The sequence below is a fragment of the Castor canadensis genome, chromosome 10 (assembly GCF_047511655.1).
Source record: "Castor canadensis chromosome 10, mCasCan1.hap1v2, whole genome shotgun sequence".
NCBI classification, from domain to species: Eukaryota; Metazoa; Chordata; class Mammalia; order Rodentia; family Castoridae; genus Castor; species Castor canadensis.
This window is the reverse complement of record NC_133395.1, coordinates 87,562,730-87,584,967: the sequence shown is the minus strand read 5'-3', so window position 1 is coordinate 87,584,967 and position 22,238 is coordinate 87,562,730. Positions and strand designations below refer to the sequence as shown.

At 67.5% G+C, this 22,238-nt stretch overlaps 10 non-coding genes across 10 annotated transcripts; all 10 read right to left on the bottom strand.

Moving 5' to 3' along the window:
• Positions 1–1,235: 1,235 nt before the first annotated feature.
• LOC141412375 (5S ribosomal RNA) lies at positions 1,236–1,354 on the bottom strand. The gene has a single exon (XR_012437214.1). It is a non-coding gene; the product is annotated as a 5S ribosomal RNA (ribosomal RNA).
• Positions 1,355–3,499: 2,145 nt separating this feature from the next.
• Positions 3,500–3,618, bottom strand: LOC141412466 (5S ribosomal RNA). The gene has a single exon (XR_012437305.1). It is a non-coding gene; the product is annotated as a 5S ribosomal RNA (ribosomal RNA).
• Positions 3,619–5,763: 2,145 nt separating this feature from the next.
• LOC141412374 (5S ribosomal RNA) lies at positions 5,764–5,882 on the bottom strand. Its single transcript, XR_012437213.1, has one exon. It is a non-coding gene; the product is annotated as a 5S ribosomal RNA (ribosomal RNA).
• A 2,153-nt stretch (positions 5,883–8,035) lies between these two features.
• Positions 8,036–8,154, bottom strand: LOC141412373 (5S ribosomal RNA). The gene has a single exon (XR_012437212.1). It is a non-coding gene; the product is annotated as a 5S ribosomal RNA (ribosomal RNA).
• Positions 8,155–10,307: 2,153 nt separating this feature from the next.
• LOC141412693 (5S ribosomal RNA) lies at positions 10,308–10,426 on the bottom strand. The gene has a single exon (XR_012437535.1). It is a non-coding gene; the product is annotated as a 5S ribosomal RNA (ribosomal RNA).
• A 2,151-nt stretch (positions 10,427–12,577) lies between these two features.
• On the bottom strand, positions 12,578–12,696 carry LOC141412371 (5S ribosomal RNA). The gene has a single exon (XR_012437210.1). It is a non-coding gene; the product is annotated as a 5S ribosomal RNA (ribosomal RNA).
• Positions 12,697–14,853: 2,157 nt separating this feature from the next.
• On the bottom strand, positions 14,854–14,972 carry LOC141413583 (5S ribosomal RNA). Its single transcript, XR_012438374.1, has one exon. It is a non-coding gene; the product is annotated as a 5S ribosomal RNA (ribosomal RNA).
• Positions 14,973–17,118: 2,146 nt separating this feature from the next.
• Positions 17,119–17,237, bottom strand: LOC141412543 (5S ribosomal RNA). Its single transcript, XR_012437385.1, has one exon. It is a non-coding gene; the product is annotated as a 5S ribosomal RNA (ribosomal RNA).
• Positions 17,238–19,378: 2,141 nt separating this feature from the next.
• Positions 19,379–19,497, bottom strand: LOC141413582 (5S ribosomal RNA). The gene has a single exon (XR_012438373.1). It is a non-coding gene; the product is annotated as a 5S ribosomal RNA (ribosomal RNA).
• A 2,147-nt stretch (positions 19,498–21,644) lies between these two features.
• On the bottom strand, positions 21,645–21,763 carry LOC141412370 (5S ribosomal RNA). The gene has a single exon (XR_012437209.1). It is a non-coding gene; the product is annotated as a 5S ribosomal RNA (ribosomal RNA).
• Between the last annotated feature and the right edge of the window lie 475 nt (positions 21,764–22,238).

Sequence of the window (22,238 nt, the reverse complement as noted above, 5' to 3'; positions counted from 1 at the left end):
CCTGGCTGAGCCCCGTACCCACCCTCCTGCCATCCCAGGCCCTGCTAGCAAATGGCAGAGATCCTCTGGCCTCCGAGCCCAGACAAAAATCCTGATGCAGTTGGCCGAGGGGCCGCAAACCAAGGCTTCGCTTGTTCCCGCTCAGGCCCCAGCCATACCCTCTTGTCCTTCGGCTGCTCGTGTGTGGGGTGGGGGAGAGGAGGGTGCGTCCCCGTGCGTGCGTGCGTGGTCTGGGTGTCTCTGCGTGGTGTGTGTGTGTGTGTGTGTGTGTGTGTGTGTTAGATGCCGTGCCTGGTGTAGGTGGGGAAGAGCAAGGCCTCACGCACAGAGCCCCATCACACACTGGGGCCGGGCCGAGGGGGTCAATCTGCTCGGCCTGATTGCGTTGGGCATACATTGCAGAAGGTGGGTTTTCCAAGGCGGAGCAGAGGGTCCCGGCACCTGAGGTTGTCCACGGGGAGAATGTCTGTTCCACAGGGGCAAGCGGTCCCTTCCGTCGTGCCCAAGCCCATGTGACCCCGAAGGCCAGGTGGCCCCGGTCCTTGAGCTGACTGAGGATTGCTTTGAGACCCGGAGGGTGGCACAGGCGACTGGGCGCCAGCGGCGGCCCTCCCTCCCTTTGAGCGGGACGGGGAGTTGCCGCTGGCATCCGGAGCTCTGGCGGCCTGCGCCCTCTGTCCCTGTGACCGCAGGCTCTGCCGTGGGAGGCGGGATCCCACGTAGAGGTCGCGCGCTGGCTGCCCTGTCTTGGGTTGAGCGACGGAGCGCGACGTGGAGCAGCACCCGACTGAGGCTCCCTGCTTCTCTGTCCCCTGGCGTCTTGCCCTGGACCCAGTGCACCACCTTGTGGCGAGCCCAGGTGTGGCGCGTCCCGCTGTGGGGCCCGCTGGGGTGCAGGACCCACTTTCTCATGGCTTCCGCACGTCCCTCCCCGCCCGCCTGGAGGGCAGTTGGGGAGCGGTCCCCAACGTGGCCTGGGACCAACCTCGCTGGTGACCCGTGTCACGGGCGCGCGCCCCAGGAGAGTGTGGGGAGGGGAGAGGATTCGGGGACGTAGCTGTGAGGATTCGGTGTGCGTGGGTCTGGCGGGTGGCCCGGACGGGGTCGGGGTCGTGGTCACGGTGGGTCGTTGTGGTGGGGGTGGTGGTGGTGGTGCTGGGGGTGGTGGTGGTGGTGGGGGGGGTGGTGGCGAAGTCCCCGAAGACAAAAGGAGCAGCGAGGGAGGGAGGAGCAAAAGCCTACAGCACCCGGTATTCCCAGGCGGTCCCCCATCCAAGTACTAACCAGGCCCGACCCTGCTTAGCTTCCGAGATCAGACGAGATCGGGCGCGTTCAGGGTGGTATGGCCGTAGACGCTAGCCGCCGCCTCCGGGAGCCCCAAGAGCCTGCCGAGGGCCCCGGCGTGCGTCTCCACGCTGCTCTCCTGGCACGGCTGGGAGTCCGGGTGGGGGCTGGCAGCCCGGGGCCAGCGGCCAGAGGCCCCGCGCGCCTGCTCGGGCAGCCGGTCTCGCCCAGGTGGCCGCTGGATGGATTTCTTCCCGAGGTGTCCTGCTGCCAGGACGAGGGTCAAGTTTTCTCGGGGGAAAATTTCTCAGTGCTCTCGGGCGCTTGTTCTTCTGGGAATGTCCACTGCTGTGGCCAAGGCGGGGGACGCACAGCTCGGGCCAGGGCAAGCAGCCGCCCTCCTCCGTCGCCTCCTGGAGCCGTATCCTTGGGTGGGTGCGTGGCTCCCAGCGGAGGTCTCGGGGACCCTTCCGGCCCTCTTCGTCCGGAAAGCGCCACTGCCCCTCCAGCCCATCAGGAAAACGGCAGCCGCGCCCTTCGCCGACCCGCTCCGCCCTCCTCCACACTCAGGGCCTGGGGCTGCGGGGCTGAATCGTGAGGCTTTCCAGCCCAGGACTTCACCTCTGGCCCCTTTCACACCCGGGATCTTGGGAAGAAGAAACAAAACCAAACACAGCCAAAGCCATCTCCTCCGACCCGGGGCCCCTCCACATCCCTTCCGATCCCGGGTTCTTGCCGGCCTCCCGGGGCGTTTCTCCCAGGCAGGCCTTCGCGGCCACTACACGGGGCTGAGCACTCGAGTCCTCGGGCGTCACGGGGCCCGCGGCCACGCCAAGCACGCACGACTCCTGGGTCTCGTCTGCTATTGGGTGCCCTGGGCCTCTTCCCTGTGCCGCTGCTGGGTCTTGTGCCCCTGCTTGGCCTCCTTCAGACCCGGCCCCGTGCTACGCGGCCACGTGCTACAGGATCGTGCCAGCAGAACTGGCCCTGGCTGAGCCCCGTACCCACCCTCCTGCCATCCCTGGCCCTGCTAGCAAATGGCAGAGATCCTCTGGCCTCCGAGCCCAGACAAAAATCCTGATGCAGTTGGCCGAGGGGCCGCAAACCAAGGCTTCGCTTGTTCCCGCTCAGGCCCCAGCCATACCCTCTTGTCCTTCGGCTGCTCGTGTGTGGGGTGGGGGAGAGGAGGGTGCGTCCCTGTGCGTGCGTGCGTGGTCTGGGTGTCTCTGCGTGGTGTGTGTGTGTGTGTGTGTGTGTGTTAGATGCCGTGCCTGGTGTAGGTGGGGAAGAGCAAGCCCTCACGCACAGAGCCCCATCACACACTGGGGCCGGGCCGAGGGGGTCAATCTGCTCGGCCTGATTGCGTTGGGCATACATTGCAGAAGGTGGGTTTTCCAAGGCGGAGCAGAGGGTCCCGGCACCTGAGGTTGTCCACGGGGAGAATGTCTGTTCCACGGGGGCAAGCGGTCCCTTCCGTCGTGCCCAAGCCCATGTGACCCCGAAGGCCAGGTGGCCCCGGTCCTTGAGCTGACTGAGGAGTGCTTTGAGACCCGGAGGGTGGCACAGGCGACTGGGCGCCAGCGGCGGCCCTCCCTCCCTTTGAGCGGGACGGGGAGCTGCCGCTGGCATCCGGAGCTCTGGCGGCCTGCGCCATCTGTCCCTGTGACCACAGGCTCTGACGTGGGAGGCGGGATCCCACGTAGAGGTCGCGCGCTGGTTGCCCTGTCTTGGGTTGAGCGACGGAGCGCGACGTGGAGCAGCACCCGACTGAGGCTCCCTGCTTCTCTGTCCCCTGGCGTCTTGCCCTGGACCCAGTGCACCACCTTGTGGCGAGCCCAGGTGTGGCGCGTCCCGCTGTGGGGTCCGCTGGGGTGCAGGACCCACTTTCTCATGGCTTCCGCACGTCCCTCCCCGCCCGCCTGGAGGGCAGTTGGGGAGCCGTCCCCAACGTGGCCTGGGACCAACCTCGCTGGTGACCCGTGTCGCGGGCGCGCGCCCCAGGAGAGTGTGGGGAGGGGAGAGGATTCGGGGACGTAGCTGTGAGGATTCGGTGTGCGTGGGTCTGGCGGGTGGCCCGGACGGGGTCGGGGTCGTGGTCACGGTGGGTCGTTGTGGTGGTGGTGGTGGTGGTGGTGCTGGGGGTGGTGGTGGTGGGGGGGGGGGTGGTGGCGAAGTCCCCGAAGACAAAAGGAGCAGCGAGGGAGGGAGGAGCAAAAGCCTACAGCACCCGGTACTCCCAGGCGGTCTCCCATCCAAGTACTAACCAGGCCCGACCCTGCTTAGCTTCCGAGATCAGACGAGATCGGGCGCGTTCAGGGTGGTATGGCCGTAGACGCTAGCCGCCGCCTCCGGGAGCCCCAAGAGCCTGCCGAGGGCCCCGGCGTGCGTCTCCACGCTGCTCTCCTGGCACGGCTGGGAGTCCGGGTGGGGGCTGGCAGCCCGGGGCCAGCGGCCAGAGGCCCCGCGTGCCTGCTCGGGCAGCTGGTCTCGCCCAGGTGGCCGCTGGGTGGCTTTCTTCCCGAGGTGTCCTGCTGCCAGGACGAGGGTCAAGTTTTCTCGGGGGAAAATTTCTCAGTGCTCTCGGGCGCTTGTTCTTCTGGGAATGTCCACTGCTGTGGCCAAGGTGGGGGACGCACAGCTCGGGCCAGGGCAAGCAGCCGCCCTCCTCCGTCGCCTCCTGGAGCCGTATCCTTGGGTGGGTGCGTGGCTCCCAGCGGAGGTCTCGGGGACCCTTCCGGTCCTCTTCGTCCGGAAAGCGCCACTGACCCTCCAGCCCATCAGGAAAACGGCAGCCGCGCCCTTCGCCGACCCGCTCCGCCTTCCTCCACACTCAGGGCCTGGGGCTGCGGGGCTGAATCGTGAGGCTTTCCAGCCCAGGACTTCACCTCTGGCCCCTTTCACACCCGGGATCTTGGGAAGAAGAAACAAAACCAAACACAGCCAAAGCCATCTCCTCCGACCCGGGGCCCCTCCACATCCCTTCCGATCCCGGGTTCCTGCCGGCCTCCCGGGGCGTTTCTCCCAGGCAGGCCTTCGCGGCCACTACACGGGGCTGAGCACTCGAGTCCTCGGGCGTCACGGGGCCCGCGGCCACGCCAAGCACGCACGACTCCCGGGTCTCGTCTGCTCCTGGGTGCCCTGGGCCTCTTCCCTGTGCCGCTGCTGTGTCTTGTGCCCCTGCTTGGCCTCCTTCAGACCCGACCCCGTGCTACGCGGCCACGTGCTACAGGATCGTGCCAGCAGAACTGGCCCTGGCTGAGCCCCGTACCCACCCTCCTGCCATCCCTGGCCCTGCTAGCAAATGGCAGAGATCCTCTGGCCTCCGAGCCCAGACAAAAATCCTGATGCAGTAGGCCGAGGGGCCGCAAACCAAGGCTTCGCTTGTTCCCGCTCAGGCCCCAGCCATACCCTCTTGTCCTTCGGCTGCTCGTGTGTGGGGTGGGGGAGAGGAGGGTGCGTCCCCGTGCGTGCGTGCGTGGTCTGGGTGTCTCTGCGTGGTGTGTGTGTGTGTGTGTGTGTGTGTTAGATGCCGTGCCTGGTGTAGGTGGGGAAGAGCAAGCCCTCACGCACAGAGCCCCATCACACACTGGGGCCGGGCCGAGGGGGTCAATCTGCTCGGCCTGATTGCGTTGGGCATACATTGCAGAAGTTGGGTTTTCCAAGGCGGAGCAGAGGGTCCCGGCACCTGAGGTTGTCCACGGGGAGAATGTCTGTTCCACGGGGGCAAGCGGTCCCTTCCGTCGTGCCCAAGCCCATGTGACCCCGAAGGCCAGGTGGCCCCGGTCCTTGAGCTGACTGAGGAGTGCTTTGAGACCCGGAGGGTGGCACAGGCGACTGGGCACCAGCGGCGGCCCTCCCTCCCTTTGAGCGGGACTGGGAGCTGCCGCTGGCATCCGGAGCTCTGGCGGCCTGCGCCCTCTGTCCCTGTGACCGCAGGCTCTGCCGTGGGAGGCGGGATCCCACGTAGAGGTCCCGCGCTGGCTGCCCTGTCTTGGGTTGAGCGACGGAGCGCGACGTGGAGCAGCACCCGACTGAGGCTCCCTGCTTCTCTGTCCCCTGGCGTCTTGCCCAGGACCCAGTGCACCACCTTGTGGCGAGCCCAGGTGTGGCGCGTCCCGCTGTGGGGCCCGCTGGGGTGCAGGACCCACTTTCTCATGGCTTCCGCACGTCCCTCCCCGCCAGCCTGGAGGGCAGTTGGGGAGCGGTCCCCAACGTGGCCTGGGACCAACCTCGCTGGTGACCCGTGTCGCGGGCGTGCGCCCCAGGAGAGTGTGGGGAGGGGAGAGGATTCGGGGACGTAGCTGTGAGGATTCGGTGTGCGTGGGTCTGGCGGGTGGCCCGGACGGGGTCGGGGTCGTGGTCACGGTGGGTCGTTGTGGTGGTGGTGGTGGTGGTGGTGCTGGGGGTGGTGGTGGTGGTGGGGGGGGTGGTGGCGAAGTCCCCGAAGACAAAAGGAGCAGCGAGGGAGGGAGGAGCAAAAGCCTACAGCACCCGGTATTCCCAGGCGGTCCCCCATCCAAGTACTAACCAGGCCCGACCCTGCTTAGCTTCCGAGATCAGACGAGATCGGGCGCGTTCAGGGTGGTATGGCCGTAGACGCTAGCCGCCGCCTCCGGGAGCCCCAAGAGCCTGCCGAGGGCCCCGGCGTGCATCTCCACGCTGCTCTCTTTGCACGGCTGGGAGTCCGGGTGGGGGCTGGCAGCCCGGGGCCAGCGGCCAGAGGCCCCGCGCGCCTGCTCGGGCAGCCGGTCTCGCCCAGGTGGCCGCTGGGTGGCTTTCTTCCCGAGGTGTCCTGCTGCCAGGATGAGGGTCAAGTTTTCTCGGGGGAAAATTTCTCAGTGCTCTCGGGCGCTTGTTCTTCTGGGAATGTCCACTGCTGTGGCCAAGGCGGGGGACGCACAGCTCGGGCCAGGGCAAGCAGCCGCCCTCCTCCGTCGCCTCCTGGAGCCGTATCCTTGGGTGGGTGCGTGGCTCCCAGCGGAGGTCTCGGGGACCCTTCCGGTCCTCTTCGTCCGGAAAGCGCCACTGCCCCTCCAGCCCATCAGGAAAACGGCAGCCGCGCCCTTCGCCGACCCGCTCCGCCCTCCTCCACACTCAGGGCCTGGGGCTGCGGGGCTGAATCGTGAGGCTTTCCAGCCCAGGACTTCACCTCTGGCCCCTTTCACACCCGGGATCTTGGGAAGAAGAAACAAAACCAAACACAGCCAAAGCCATCTCCTCCGAGCCGGGGCCCCTCCACATCCCTTCCGATCCCGGGTTCCTGCCGGCCTCCCGGGGTGTTTCTCCCAGGCAGGCCTTCGCGGCCACTACACGGGGCTGAGCACTCGAGTCCTCGGGCGTCACGGGGCCCGCGGCCACGCCAAGCACGCACGACTCCCGGGTCTCGTCTGCTCCTGGGTGCCCTGGGCCTCTTCCCTGTGCCGCTGCTGGGTCTTGTGCCCCTGCTTGGCCTCCTTCAGACCCGACCCCGTGCTACGCGGCCACGTGCTACAGGATCGTGCCAGCAGAACTGGCCCTGGCTGAGCCCCGTACCCACCCTCCTGCCATCCCTGGCCCTGCTAGCAAATGGCAGAGATCCTCTGGCCTCCGAGCCCAGACAAAAATCCTGATGCAGTTGGCCGAGGGGCCGCAAACCAAGGCTTCGCTTGTTCCCGCTCAGGCCCCAGCCATACCCTCTTGTCCTTCGGCTGCTCGTGTGTGGGGTGGGGGAGAGGAGGGTGCGTCCCCGTGCGTGCGTGCGTGGTCTGGGTGTCTCTGCGTGGTGTGTGTGTGTGTGTGTGTGTGTGTGTGTGTGTTAGATGCCGTGCCTGGTGTAGGTGGGGAAGAGCAAGGCCTCACGCACAGAGCCCCATCACACACTGGGGCCGGGCCGAGGGGGTCAATCTGCTCGGCCTGATTGCGTTGGGCATACATTGCAGAAGGTGGGTTTTCCAAGGCGGAGCAGAGGGTCCCGGCACCTGAGGTTGTCCACGGGGAGAATGTCTGTTCCACAGGGGCAAGCGGTCCCTTCCGTCGTGCCCAAGCCCATGTGACCCCGAAGGCCAGGTAGCCCCGGTCCTTGAGCTGACTGAGGAGTGCTTTGAGACCCGGAGGGTGGCACAGGCGACTGGGCGCCAGCGGCGGCCCTCCCTCCCTTTGAGCGGGACGGGGAGCTGCCGCTGGCATCCGGAGCTCTGGCGGCCTGCGCCCTCTGTCCCTGTGACCGCAGGCTCTGCCGTGGGAGGCGGGATCCCACGTAGAGGTCGCACGCTGGCTGCCCTGTCTTGGGTTGAGCGACGGAGCGCGACGTGGAGCAGCACCCGACTGAGGCTCCCGGCTTCTCTGTCCCCTGGCGTCTTGCCCTGGACCCAGTGCACCACCTTGTGGCGAGCCCAGGTGTGGCGCGTCCCGCTGTGGGGCCCGCTGGGGTGCAGGACCCACATTCTCATGGCTTCCGCACGTCCCTCCCCGCCCGCCTGGAGGGCAGTTGGGGAGCGGTCCCCAACGTGGCCTGGGACCAACCTCGCTGGTGACCCGTGTCACGGGCGCGCGCCCCAGGAGAGTGTGGGGAGGGGAGAGGATTCGGGGACGTAGCTGTGAGGATTCGGTGTGCGTGGGTCTGGCGGGTGGCCCGGACGGGGTCGGGGTCGTGGTCACGGTGGGTCGTTGTGGTGGTGGTGGTGGTGGTGGTGCTGGGGGTGGTGGTGGTGGTGGGGGGGGTGGTGGCGAAGTCCCCGAAGACAAAAGGAGCAGCGAGGGAGGGAGGAGCAAAAGCCTACAGCACCCGGTATTCCCAGGCGGTCCCCCATCCAAGTACTAACCAGGCCCGACCCTGCTTAGCTTCCGAGATCAGACGAGATCGGGCGCGTTCAGGGTGGTATGGCCGTAGACGCTAGCCGCCGCCTCCGGGAGCCCCAAGAGCCTGCCGAGGGCCCCGGCGTGCGTCTCCACGCTGCTCTCCTGGCACGGCTGGGAGTCCGGGTGGGGGCTGGCAGCCCGGGGCCAGCGGCCAGAGGCCCCGCGCGCCTGCTCGGGCAGCCGGTCTCGCCCAGGTGGCCGCTGGGTGGCTTTCTTCCCGAGGTGTCCTGCTGCCTGGACGAGGGTCAAGTTTTCTCGGGGGAAAATTTCTCAGTGCTCTCGGGCGCTTGTTCTTCTGGGAATGTCCACTGCTGTGGCCAAGGCGGGGGACTCACAGCTCGGGCCAGGGCAAGCAGCCGCCCTCCTCCGTCGCCTCCTGGAGCCGTATCCTTGGGTGGGTGCGTGGCTCCCAGCGGAGGTCTCGGGGACCCTTCCGGCCCTCTTCGTCCGGAAAGCGCCACTGCCCCTCCAGCCCATCAGGAAAACGGCAGCCGCGCCCTTCGCCGACCCGCTCCGCCCTCCTCCACACTCAGGGCCTGGGGCTGCGGGGCTGAATCGTGAGGCTTTCCAGCCCAGGACTTCACCTCTGGCCCCTTTCACACCCGGGATCTTGGGAAGAAGAAACAAAACCAAACACAGCCAAAGCCATCTCCTCCGACCCGGGGCCCCTCCACATCCCTTCCGATCCCGGGTTCCTGCCGGCCTCCTGGGGCGTTTCTCCCAGGCAGGCCTTCGCGGCCACTACACGGGGCTGAGCACTCGAGTCCTCGGGCGTCACGGGGCCCGCGGCCACGCCAAGCACGCACGACTCCCGGGTCTCGTCTGCTCCTGGGTGCCCTGGGCCTCTTCCCTGTGCCGCTGCTGGGTCTTGTGCCCCTGCTTGGCCTCCTTCAGACCCGGCCCCGTGCTACGCGGCCACGTGCTACAGGATCGTGCCAGCAGAACTGGCCCTGGCTGAGCCCCGTACCCACCCTCCTGCCATCCCTGGCCCTGCTAGCAAATGGCAGAGATCCTCTGGCCTCCGAGCCCAGACAAAAATCCTGATGCAGTTGGCCGAGGGGCCGCAAACCAAGGCTTCGCTTGTTCCCGCTCAGGCCCCAGCCATACCCTCTTGTCCTTCGGCTGCTCGTGTGTGGGGTGGGGGAGAGGAGGGTGCGTCCCCGTGCGTGCGTGCGTGGTCTGGGTGTCTCTGCGTGGTGTGTGTGTGTGTGTGTGTGTGTGTGTGTGTGTGTGTTAGATGCCGTGCCTGGTGTAGGTGGGGAAGAGCAAGCCCTCACGCACAGAGCCCCATCACACACTGGGGCCGGGCCGAGGGGGTCAATCTGCTCGGCCTGATTGCGTTGGGCATACATTGCAGAAGGTGGGTTTTCCAAGGCGGAGCAGAGGGTCCCGGCACCTGAGGTTGTCCACGGGGAGAATGTCTGTTCCACGGGGGCAAGCGGTCCCTTCCGTCGTGCCCAAGCCCATGTGACCCCGAAGGCCAGGTGGCCCCGGTCCTTGAGCTGACTGAGGAGTGCTTTGAGACCCGGAGGGTGGCACAGGCGACTGGGCGCCAGCGGCGGCCCTCCCTCCCTTTGAGCGGGACGGGAAGCTGCCGCTGGCATCCGGAGCTCTGGCGGCCTGCGCCCTCTGTCCCTGTGACCGCAGGCTCTGCCGTGGGAGGCGGGATCCCACGTAGAAGTCGCGCGCTGGCTGCCCTGTCTTGGGTTGAGCGACGGAGCGCGACGTGGAGCAGCACCCGACTGAGGCTCCCTGCTTCTCTGTCCCCTGGCGTCTTGCCCTGGACCCAGTGCACCACCTTGTGGCGAGCCCAGGTGTGGCGCGTCCCGCTGTGGGGCCCGCTGGGGTGCAGGACCCACTTTCTCATGGCTTCCGCACGTCCCTCCCCGCCCGCCTGGAGGGCAGTTGGGGAGCGGTCCCCAACGTGGCCTGGGACCAACCTCGCTGGTGACCCGTGTCGTGGGCGCGCGCCCCAGGAGAGTGTGGGGAGGGGAGAGGATTCGGGGACGTAGCTGTGAGGATTCGGTGTGCGTGGGTCTGGCGGGTGGCCCGGTCGGGGTCGGGGTCGTGGTCACGGTGGGTCGTTGTGGTGGTGGTGGTGGTGGTGCTGGGGGTGGTGGTGGTGGTGGGGGGGTGGTGGCGAAGTCCCCAAAGACAAAAGGAGCAGCGAGGGAGGGAGGAGCAAAAGCCTACAGCACCCGGTATTCCCAGGCGGTCTCCCATCCAAGTACTAACCAGGCCCGACCCTGCTTAGCTTCCGAGATCAGACGAGATCGGGCGCGTTCAGTGTGGTATGGCCGTAGACGTTAGCCGCCGCCTCCGGGAGCCCCAAGAGCCTGCCGAGGGCCCCGGCGTGCGTCTCCACGCTGCTCTCCTGGCACGGCTGGGAGTCCGGGTGGGGGCTGGCAGCCCGGGGCCAGCGGCCAGAGGCCCCGCGCGCCTGCTCGGGCAGCCGGTCTCGCCCAGGTGGCCGCTGGGTGGCTTTCTTCCCGAGGTGTCCTGCTGCCTGGACGAGGGTCAAGTTTTCTCGGGGGAAAATTTCTCAGTGCTCTCGGGCGCTTGTTCTTCTGGGAATGTCCACTGCTGTGGCCAAGGCGGGGGACGCACAGCTCGGGCCAGGGCAAGCAGCCGCCCTCCTCCGTCGCCTCCTGGAGCCGTATCCTTGGGTGGGTGCGTGGCTCCCAGCGGAGGTCTCGGGGACCCTTCCGGCCCTCTTCGTCCGGAAAGCGCCACTGCCCCTCCAGCCCATCAGGAAAACGGCAGCCGCGCCCTTCGCCGACCCGCTCCGCCCTCCTCCACACTCAGGGCCTGGGGCTGCGGGGCTGAATCGTGAGGCTTTCCAGCCCAGGACTTCACCTCTGGCCCCTTTCACACCCGGGATCTTGGGAAGAAGAAACAAAACCAAACACAGCCAAAGCCATCTCCTCCGACCCGGGGCCCCTCCACATCCCTTCCGATCCCGGGTTCCTGCCGGCCTCCCGGGGCGTTTCTCCCAGGCAGGCCTTCGCGGCCACTACACGGGGCTGAGCACTCGAGTCCTCGGGCGTCACGGGGCCCGCGGCCACGCCAAGCACGCACGACTCCCGGGTCTCGTCTGCTCCTGGGTGCCCTGGGCCTCTTCCCTGTGCCGCTGCTGGGTCTTGTGCCCCTGCTTGGCCTCCTTCAGACCCGACCCCGTGCTACGCGGCCACGTGCTACAGGATCGTGCCAGCAGAACTGGCCCTGGCTGAGCCCCGTACCCACCCTCCTGCCATCCCTGGCCCTGCTAGCAAATGGCAGAGATCCTCTGGCCTCCGAGCCCAGACAAAAATCCTGATGCAGTTGGCCGAGGGGCCGCAAACCAAGGCTTCGCTTGTTCCCGCTCAGGCCCCAGCCATACCCTCTTGTCCTTCGGCTGCTCGTGTGTGGGGTGGGGGAGAGGAGGGTGCGTCCCCGTGCGTGCGTGCGTGGTCTGGGTGTCTCTGCGTGGTGTGTGTGTGTGTGTGTGTGTGTGTGTGTGTTAGATGCCGTGCCTGGTGTAGGTGGGGAAGAGCAAGCCCTCACGCACAGAGCCCCATCACACACTGGGGCCGGGCCGAGGGGGTCAATCTGCTCGGCCTGATTGCGTTGGGCATACATTGCAGAAGGTGGGTTTTCCAAGGCGGAGCAGAGGGTCCCGGCACCTGAGGTTGTCCACGGGGAGAATGTCTGTTCCACGGGGGCAAGCGGTCCCTTCCGTCGTGCCCAAGCCCATGTGACCCCGAAGGCCAGGTGGCCCCGGTCCTTGAGCTGACTGAGGAGTGCTTTGAGACCCGGAGGGTGGCACAGGGGACTGGGCGCCAGCGGCGGCCCTCCCTCCCTTTGAGCGGGACGGGGAGCTGCCGCTGGCATCCGGAGCTCTGGCGGCCTGCGCCCTCTGTCCCTGTGACCGCAGGCTCTGCCGTGGGAGGCGGGATCCCACGTAGAGGTCGCACGCTGGCTGCCCTGTCTTGGGTTGAGCGACGGAGCGCGACGTGGAGCAGCACCCGACTGAGGCTCCCTGCTTCTCTGTCCCCTGGCGTCTTGCCCTGGACCCAGTGCACCACCTTGTGGCGAGCCCAGGTGTGGCGCGTCCCGCTGTGGGGCCCGCTGGGGTGCAGGACCCACTTTCTCATGGCTTCCGCACGTCCCTCCCCGCCCACCTGGAGGGCAGTTGGGGAGCGGTCCCCAACGTGGCCTGGGACCAACCTCGCTGGTGACCCGTGTCACGGGCGCGCGCCCCAGGAGAGTGTGGGGAGGGGAGAGGATTCGGGGACGTAGCTGTGAGGATTCGGTGTGCGTGGGTCTGGCGGGTGGCCCGGACGGGGTCGGGGTCGTGGTCACGGTGGGTCGTTGTGGTGGTGGTGGTGGTGGTGGTGCTGGGGGTGGTGGTGGTGGTGGGGGGGGTGGTGGCGAAGTCCCCGAAGACAAAAGGAGCAGCGAGGGAGGGAGGAGCAAAAGCCTACAGCACCCGGTATTCCCAGGCGGTCCCCCATCCAAGTACTAACCAGGCCCGACCCTGCTTAGCTTCCGAGATCAGACGAGATCGGGCGCGTTCAGGGTGGTATGGCCGTAGACGCTAGCCGCCGCCTCCGGGAGCCCCAAGAGCCTGCCGAGGGCCCCGGCGTGCGTCTCCACGCTGCTCTCCTGGCACGGCTGGGAGTCCGGGTGGGGGCTGGCAGCCCGGGGCCAGCGGCCAGAGGCCCCGCGCGCCTGCTCGGGCAGCCGGTCTCGCCCAGGTGGCCGCTGGGTGGCTTTCTTCCCGAGGTGTCCTGCTGCCAGGACGAGGGTCAAGTTTTCTCGGGGGAAAATTTCTCAGTGCTCTCGGGCGCTTGTTCTTCTGGGAATGTCCACTGCTGTGGCCAAGGCGGGGGACGCACAGCTCGGGCCAGGGCAAGCAGCCGCCCTCCTCCGTCGCCTCCTGGAGCCGTATCCTTGGGTGGGTGCGTGGCTCCCAGCGGAGGTCTCGGGGACCCTTCCGGTCCTCTTCGTCCGGAAAGCGCCACTGCCCCTCCAGCCCATCAGGAAAACGGCAGCCGCGCCCTTCGCCGACCCGCTCCGCCCTCCTCCACACTCAGAGCCTGGGGCTGCGGGGCTGAATCGTGAGGCTTTCCAGCCCAGGACTTCACCTCTGGCCCCTTTCACACCCGGGATCTTGGGAAGAAGAAACAAAACCAAACACAGACAAAGCCATCTCCTCCGACCCGGGGCCCCTCCACATCCCTTCCGATCCCGGGTTCCTGCAGGCCTCCCGGGGCGTTTCTCCCAGGCAGGCCTTCGCGGCCACTACACGGGGCTGAGCACTCGAGTCCTCGTGCATCACGGGGCCCGCGGCCACGCCAAGCACGCACGACTCCCGGGTCTCGTCTGCTCCTGGGTGTCCTGGGCCTCTTCCCTGTGCCGCTGCTGGGTCTTGTGCCCCTGCTTGGCCTCCTTCAGACCCGGCCCCGTGCTACGCGGCCACGTGCTACAGGATCTTGCCAGCAGAACTGGCCCTGGCTGAGCCCCGTACCCACCCTCCTGCCATCCCTGGCCCTGCTAGCAAATGGCAGAGATCCTCTGGCCTCCGAGCCCAGACAAAAATCCTGATGCAGTTGGCCGAGGGGCCGCAAACCAAGGCTTCGCTTGTTCCCGCTCAGGCCCCAGCCATACCCTCTTGTCCTTCGGCTGCTCGTGTGTGGGGTGGGGGAGAGGAGGGTGCGTCCCCGTGCGTGCGTGCGTGGTCTGGGTGTCTCTGCGTGGTGTGTGTGTGTGTGTGTGCGTGTGTGTGTGTGTGTGTGTGTTAGATGCCGTGCCTGGTGTAGGTGGGGAAGAGCAAGCCCTCACGCACAGAGCCCCATCACACACTGGGGCCGGGCCGAGGGGGTCAATCTGCTCGGCCTGATTGCGTTGGGCATACATTGCAGAAGGTGGGTTTTCCAAGGCGGAGCAGAGGGTCCCGGCACCTGAGGTTGTCCACGGGGAGAATGTCTGTTCCACGGGGGCAAGCGGTCCCTTCCGTCGTGCCCAAGCCCATGTGACCCCGAAGGCCAGGTGGCCCCGGTCCTTGAGCTGACTGAGGAGTGCTTTGAGACCCGGAGGGTGGCACAGGCGACTGGGCGCCAGCGGCGGGCCTCCCTCCCTTTGAGCGGGACGGGGAGCTGCCGCTGGCATCCGGAGCTCTGGTGGCCTGCGCCCTCTGTCCCTGTGACCGCAGGCTCTGCCGTGGGAGGCGGGATCCCACGTAGAAGTCGCGCGCTGGCTGCCCTGTCTTGGGTTGAGCGACGGAGCGCGACGTGGAGCAGCACCCGACTGAGGCTCCCTGCTTCTCTGTCCCCTGGCGTCTTGCCCTGGACCCAGTGCACCACCTTGTGGCGAGCCCAGGTGTGGCGCGTCCCGCTGTGGGGCCCGCTGGGGTGCAGGACCCACTTTCTCATGGCTTCCGCACGTCCCTCCCCGCCCGCCTGGAGGGCAGTTGGGGAGCGGTCCCCAACGTGGCCTGGGACCAACCTCGCTGGTGACCCGTGTCGTGGGCGCGCGCCCCAGGAGAGTGTGGGGAGGGGAGAGGATTCGGGGACGTAGCTGTGAGGATTCGGTGTGCGTGGGTCTGGCGGGTGGCCCGGTCGGGGTCGGGGTCGTGGTCACGGTGGGTCGTTGTGGTGGTGGTGGTGGTGGTGCTGGGGGTGGTGGTGGTGGTGGGGGGGTGGTGGCGAAGTCCCCGAAGACAAAAGGAGCAGCGAGGGAGGGAGGAGCAAAAGCCTACAGCACCCGGTATTCCCAGGCGGTCTCCCATCCAAGTACTAACCAGGCCCGACCCTGCTTAGCTTCCGAGATCAGACGAGATCGGGCGCGTTCAGGGTGGTATGGCCGTAGACGTTAGCCGCCGCCTCCGGGAGACCCAAGAGCCTGCCGAGGGCCCCGGCGTGCGTCTCCACGCTGCTCTCCTGGCACGGCTGGGAGTCCGGGTGGGGGCTGGCAGCCCGGGGCCAGCGGCCAGAGGCCCCGCGCGCCTGCTCGGGCAGCCGGTCTCGCCCAGGTGGCCGCTGGGTGGCTTTCTTCCCGAGGTGTCCTGCTGCCTGGACGAGGGTCAAGTTTTCTCGGGGGAAAATTTCTCAGTGCTCTCGGGCGCTTGTTCTTCTGGGAATGTCCACTGCTGTGGCCAAGGCGGGGGACGCACAGCTCGGGCCAGGGCAAGCAGCCGCCCTCCTCCGTCGACTCCTGGAGCCGTATCCTTGGGTGGGTGCGTGGCTCCCAGCGGAGGTCTCGGGGACCCTTCCGGCCCTCTTCGTCCGGAAAGCGCCACTGCCCCTCCAGCCCATCAGGAAAACGGCAGCCGCGCCCTTCGCCGACCCGCTCCGCCCTCCTCCACACTCAGGGCCTGGGGCTGCGGGGCTGAATCGTGAGGCTTTCCAGCCCAGGACTTCACCTCTGGCCCCTTTCACACCCGGGATCTTGGGAAGAAGAAACAAAACCAAACACAGCCAAAGCCATCTCCTCCGACCCGGGGCCCCTCCACATCCCTTCCGATCCCGGGTTCCTGCCGGCCTCCCGGGGCTTTTCTCCCAGGCAGGCCTTCGCGGCCACTACACGGGGCTGAGCACTCGAGTCCTCGGGCGTCACGGGGCCCGCGGCCACGCCAAGCACGCACGACTCCCGGGTCTCGTCTGCTCCTGGGTGCCCTGGGCCTCTTCCCTGTGCCGCTGCTGGGTCTTGTGCCCCTGCTTGGCCTCCTTCAGACCCGGCCCCGTGCTACGCGGCCACGTGCTACAGGATCGTGCCAGCAGAACTGGCCCTGGCTGAGCCCCGTACCCACCCTCCTGCCATCCCTGGCCCTGCTAGCAAATGGCAGAGATCCTCTGGCCTCCGAGCCCAGACAAAAATCCTGATGCAGTTGGCCGAGGGGCCGCAAACCAAGGCTTCGCTTGTTCCCGCTCAGGCCCCAGCCATACCCTCTTGTCCTTCGGCTGCTCGTGTGTGGGGTGGGGGAGAGGAGGGTGCGTCCCCGTGCGTGCGTGCGTGGTCTGGGTGTCTCTGCGTGGTGTGTGTGTGTGTGTGTGTGTGTGTGTTAGATGCCGTGCCTGGTGTAGGTGGGGAAGAGCAAGCCCTCACGCACAGAGCCCCATCACACACTGGGGCCGGGCCGAGGGGGTCAATCTGCTCGGCCTGATTGCGTTGGGCATACATTGCAGAAGGTGGGTTTTCCAAGGCGGAGCAGAGGGTCCCGGCACCTGAGGTTGTCCACGGGGAGAATGTCTGTTCCACGGGGGCAAGCGGTCCCTTCCGTCGTGCCCAAGCCCATGTGACCCCGAAGGCCAGGTGGCCCCGGTCCTTGAGCTGACTGAGGAGTGCTTTGAGACCCGGAGGGTGGCACAGGCGACTGGGCGCCAGTGGCGGCCCTCCCTCCCTTTGAGCGGGACTGGGAGCTGCCGCTGGCATCCGGAGCTCTGGCGGCCTGCGCCCTCTGTCCCTGTGACCGCAGGCTCTGCCGTGGGAGGCGGGATCCCACGTAGAGGTCGCGCGCTGGCTGCCCTGTCTTGGGTTGAGCGACGGAGCGCGACGTGGAGCAGCACCCGACTGAGGCTCCCTGCTTCTCTGTCCCCTGGTGTCTTGCCCTGGACCCAGTGCACCACCTTGTGGCGAGCCCAGGTGTGGCGCGTCCCGCTGTGGGGCCCGCTGGGGTGCAGGACCCACTTTCTCATGGCTTCCGCACGTCCCTCCCCGCCCGCCTGGAGGGCAGTTGGGGAGCGGTCCCCAACGTGGCCTGGGACCAACCTCGCTGGTGACCCGTGTCGCGGGCGCGCGCCCCAGGAGAGTGTGGGGAGGGGAGAGGATTCGGGGACGTAGCTGTGAGGATTCGGTGTGCGTGGGTCTGGCGGGTGGCCCGGACGGGGTCGGGGTCGTGGTCACGGTGGGTCGTTGTGGTGGTGGTGATGGTGGTGGTGCTGGGGGTGGTGGTGGTGGTGGGGGGGTGGTGGCGAAGTCCCCGAAGACAAAAGGAGCAGCGAGGGAGGGAGGAGCAAATGCCTACAGCACCCGGTACTCCCAGGCGGTCTCCCATCCAAGTACTAACCAGGCCCGACCCTGCTTAGCTTCCGAGATCAGACGAGATCGGGCGCGTTCAGGGTGGTATGGCCGTAGACGCTAGCCGCCGCCTCCGGGAGCCCCAAGAGCCTGCCGAGGGCCCCGGCGTGCGTCTCCACGCTGCTCTCCTGGCACGGCTGGGAGTCCGGGTGGGGGCTGGCAGCCCGGGGCCAGCGGCCAGAGGCCCCGCGCGCCTGCTCGGGCAGCCGGTCTCGCCCAGGTGGCCGCTGGGTGGCTTTCTTCCCGAGGTGTCCTGCTGCCAGGACGAGGGTCAAGTTTTCTCGGGGGAAAATTTCTCAGTGCTCTCGGGCGCTTGTTCTTCTGGGAATGTCCACTGCTGTGGCCAAGGCGGGGGACGCACAGCTCGGGCCAGGGCAAGCAGCCGCCCTCCTCCGTCGCCTCCTGGAGCCGTATCCTTGGGTGGGTGCGTGGCTCCCAGCGGAGGTCTCGGGGACCCTTCCGGTCCTCTTCGTCCGGAAAGCGCCACTGCCCCTCCAGCCCATCAGGAAAACGGCAGCCGCGCCCTTCGCCGACCCGCTCCGCCCTCCTCCACACTCAGGGCCTGGGGCTGCGGGGCTGAATCGTGAGGCTTTCCAGCCCAGGACTTCACCTCTGGCCCGTTTCACACCCGGGATCTTGGGAAGAAGAAACAAAACCAAACACAGCCAAAGCCATCTCCTCCGACCCGGGGCCCCTCCACATCCCTTCCGATCCCGGGTTCCTGCCGGCCTCCCGGGGCGTTTCTCCCAGGCAGGCCTTCGCGGCCACTACACGGGGCTGAGCACTCGAGTCCTCGGGCGTCACGGGGCCCGCGGCCACGCCAAGCACGCACGACTCCCGGGTCTCGTCTGCTCCTGGGTGCCCTGGGCCTCTTCCCTGTGCCGCTGCTGGGTCTTGTGCCCCTGCTTGGCCTCCTTCAGACCCGGCCCCGTGCTACGTGGCCACGTGCTACAGGATCGTGCCAGCAGAACTGGCCCTGGCTGAGCCCCGTACCCACCCTCCTGCCATCCCTGGCCCTGCTAGCAAATGGCAGAGATCCTCTGGCCTCCGAGCCCAGACAAAAATCCTGATGCAGTTGGCCGAGGGGCCGCAAACCAAGGCTTCGCTTGTTCCCGCTCAGGCCCCAGCCATACCCTCTTGTCCTTCGGCTGCTCGTGTGTGGGGTGGGGGAAAGGAGGGTGCATCCCCGTGCGTGCGTGCGTGGTCTGGGTGTCTCTGCCTGGTGTGTGTGTGTGTGTGTGTGTGTGTTAGATGCCGTGCCTGGTGTAGGTGGGGAAGAGCAAGCCCTCACGCACAGAGCCCCATCACACACTGGGGCCGGGCCGAGGGGGTCAATCTGCTCGGCCTGATTGCGTTGGGCATACATTGCAGAAGGTGGGTTTTCCAAGGCGGAGCAGAGGGTCCCGGCACCTGAGGTTGTCCACGGGGAGAATGTCTGTTCCACGGGGGCAAGCGGTCCCTTCCGTCGTGCCCAAGCCCATGTGACCCCGAAGGCCAGGTGGCCCCGGTCCTTGAGCTGACTGAGGAGTGCTTTGAGACCCGGAGGGTGGCACAGGCGACTGGGCGCCAGCGGCGGCACTCCCTCCCTTTGAGCGGGACGGGGAGCTGCCGCTGGCATCCGGAGCTCTGGCGGCCTGCGCCCTCTGTCCCTGTGACCGCAGGCTCTGCCGTGGGAGGCGGGATCCCACGTAGAGGTCGCGCGCTGGCTGCCCTGTCTTGGGTTGAGCGACGGAGCGCGACGTGGAGCAGCACCCGACTGAGGCTCCCTGCTTCTCTGTCCCCTGGCGTCTTGCCCTGGACCCAGTGCACCACCTTGTGGCGAGCCCAGGTGTGGCGCGTCCCGCTGTGGGGCCCGCTGGGGTGCAGGACCCACTTTCTCATGGCTTCCGCACGTCCCTCCCCGCCCGCCTGGAGGGCAGTTGGGGAGCGGTCCCCAACGTGGCCTGGGACCAACCTCGCTGGTGACCCGTGTCGTGGGCGCGTGCCCCAGGAGAGTGTGGGGAAGGGAGAGGATTCGGGGACGTAGCTGTGAGGATTCGGTGTGCGTGGGTCTGGCGGGTGGCCCGGACGGGGTCGGGGTCGTGGTCACGGTGGGTCGTTGTGGTGGTGGTGTTGGTGGTGCTGGGGGTGGTGGTGGTGGTGGGGGGGTGGTGGCGAAGTCCCCGAAGACAAAAGGAGCAGCGAGGGAGGGAGGAGCAAAAGCCTACAGCACCCGGTATTCCCAGGCGGTCTCCCATCCAAGTACTAACCAGGCCCGACCCTGCTTAGCTTCCGAGATCAGACGAGATCGGGCGCGTTCAGGGTGGTATGGCCGTAGACGCTCGCCGCCGCCTCCGGGAGCCCCAAGAGCCTGCCGAGGGCCCCGGCGTGCGTCTCCACGCTGCTCTCCTGGCACGGCTGGGAGTCCGGGTGGGGGCTGGCAGCCCGGGGCCAGCGGCCAGAGGCCCCGCGCGCCTGCTCGGGCAGCCGGTCTCGCCCAGGTGGCCGCTGGGTGGCTTTCTTCCCGAGGTGTCCTGCTGCCAGGACGAGGGTCAAGTTTTCTCGGGGGAAAATTTCTCAGTGCTCTCGGGCGCTTGTTCTTCTGGGAATGTCCACTGCTGTGGCCAAGGCGGGGGACGCACAGCTCGGGCCAGGGCAAGCAGCCGCCCTCCTCCGTCGCCTCCTGGAGCCGTATCCTTGGGTGGGTGCGTGGCTCCCAGCGGAGGTCTCGGGGACCCTTCCGGTCCTCTTCGTCCGGAAAGCGCCACTGCCCCTCCAGCCCATCAGGAAAACGGCAGCCGCGCCCTTCGCCGACCCGCTCCGCCCTCCTCCACACTCAGGGCCTGGGGCTGCGGGGCTGAATCGTGAGGCTTTCCAGCCCAGCACTTCACCTCTGGCCCCTTTCACACCCGGGATCTTGGGAAGAAGAAACAAAACCAAACACAGCCAAAGCCATCTCCTCCGACCCGGGGCCCCTCCACATCCCTTCCGATCCCGGGTTCCTGCCGGCCTCCCGGGGCGTTTCTCCCAGGCAGGCCTTCGCGGCCACTACACGGGGCTGAGCACTCGAGTCCTCGGGCGTCACCGGGCCCGCGGCCACGCCAAGCACGCACGACTCCCGGGTCTCGTCTGCTCCTGGGTGCCCTGGGCCTCTTCCCTGTGCCGCTGCTGGGTCTTGTGCCCCTGCTTGGCCTCCTTCAGAACCGACCCCGTGCTACGCGGCCACGTGCTACAGGATCGTGCCAGCAGAACTGGCCCTGGCTGAGCCCCGTACCCACCCTCCTGCCATCCCTGGCCCTGCTAGCAAATGGCAGAGATCCTCTGGCCTCCGAGCCCAGACAAAAATCCTGATGCAGTTGGCCGAGGGGCCGCAAACCAAGGCTTCGCTTGTTCCCGCTCAGGCCCCAGCCATACCCTCTTGTCCTTCGGCTGCTCGTGTGTGGGGTGGGGGAGAGGAGGGTGCGTCCCCGTGCGTGCGTGCGTGGTCTGGGTGTCTCTGCGTGGTTTGTGTGTGTGTGTGTGTGTGTGTGTTAGATGCCGTGCCTGGTGTAGGTGGGGAAGAGCAAGCCCTCACACACAGAGCCCCATCACACACTGGGGCCGGGCCGAGGGGGTCAATCTGCTCGGCCTGATTGCGTTGGGCATACATTGCAGAAGGTGGGTTTTCCAAGGCGGAGCAGAGGGTCCCGGCACCTGAGGTTGTCCACGGGGAGAATGTCTGTTCCACGGGGGCAAGCGGTCCCTTCCGTCGTGCCCAAGCCCATGTGACCCCGAAGGCCAGGTGGCCCCGGTCCTTGAGCTGACTGAGGAGTGCTTTGAGACCCGGAGGGTGGCACAGGCGACTGGGCGCCAGCGGCGGCACTCCCTCCCTTTGAGCGGGACTGGGAGCTGCCGCTGGCATCCGGAGCTCTGGCGGCCTGCGCCCTCTGTCCCTGTGACCGCAGGCTCTGCCGTGGGAGGCGGGATCCCACGTAGAGGTCCCGCGCTGGCTGCCCTGTCTTGGATTGAGCGACGGAGCGCGACGTGGAGCAGCACCCGACTGAGGCTCCCTGCTTCTCTGTCCCCTGGCGTCTTGCCCTGGACCCAGTGCACCACCTTGTGGTGAGCCCAGGTGTGGCGCGTCCCGCTGTGGGGCCCGCTGGGGTGCAGGACCCACTTTCTCATGGCTTCCGCACGTCCCTCCCCGCCCGCCTGGAGGGCAGGTGGGGAGCGGTCCCCAACGTGGCCTGGGACCAACCTCGCTGGTGACCCGTGTCGCGGGCGCGCGCCCCAGGAGAGTGTGGGGAGGGGAGAGGATTCGGGGACGTAGCTGTGAGGATTCGGTGTGCGTGGGTCTGGCGGGTGGCCCGGACGGGGTCGGGGTCGTGGTCACGGTGTGTCGTTGTGGTGGTGGTGGTGGTGGTGGTGCTGGGGGTGGTGGTGGTGGTGGGGGGGGTGGTGGCGAAGTCCCCGAAGACAAAAGGAGCAGCGAGGGAGGGAGGAGCAAAAGCCTACAGCACCCGGTATTCCCAGGCGGTCCCCCATCCAAGTACTAACCAGGCCCGACCCTGCTTAGCTTCCGAGATCAGACGAGATCGGGCGCGTTCAGGGTGGTATGGCCGTAGACGCTAGCCGCCGCCTCCGGGAGCCCCAAGAGCCTGCCGAGGGCCCCGGCGTGCATCTCCACGCTGCTCTCTTGGCAAGGCTGGGAGTCCGGGTGGGGGCTGGCAGCCCGGGGCCAGCGGCCAGAGGCCCCGCGCGCCTGCTCGGGCAGCCGGTCTCGCCCAGGTGGCCGCTGGGTGGCTTTCTTCCCGAGGTGTCCTGCTGCCAGGACGAGGGTCAAGTTTTCTCGGGGGAAAATTTCTCAGTGCTCTCGGGCGCTTGTTCTTCTGGGAATGTCCACTGCTGTGGCCAAGGCGGGGGACGCACAGCTCGGGCCAGGGCAAGCAGCCGCCCTCCTCTGTCGCCTCCTGGAGCCGTATCCTTGCGTGGGTGCGTGGCTCCCAGCGGAGGTCTCGGGGACCCTTCCGGCCCTCTTCGTCCAGAAAGCGCCACTGCCCCTCCAGCCCATCAGGAAAACGGCAGCCGCGCCCTTCGCCGAC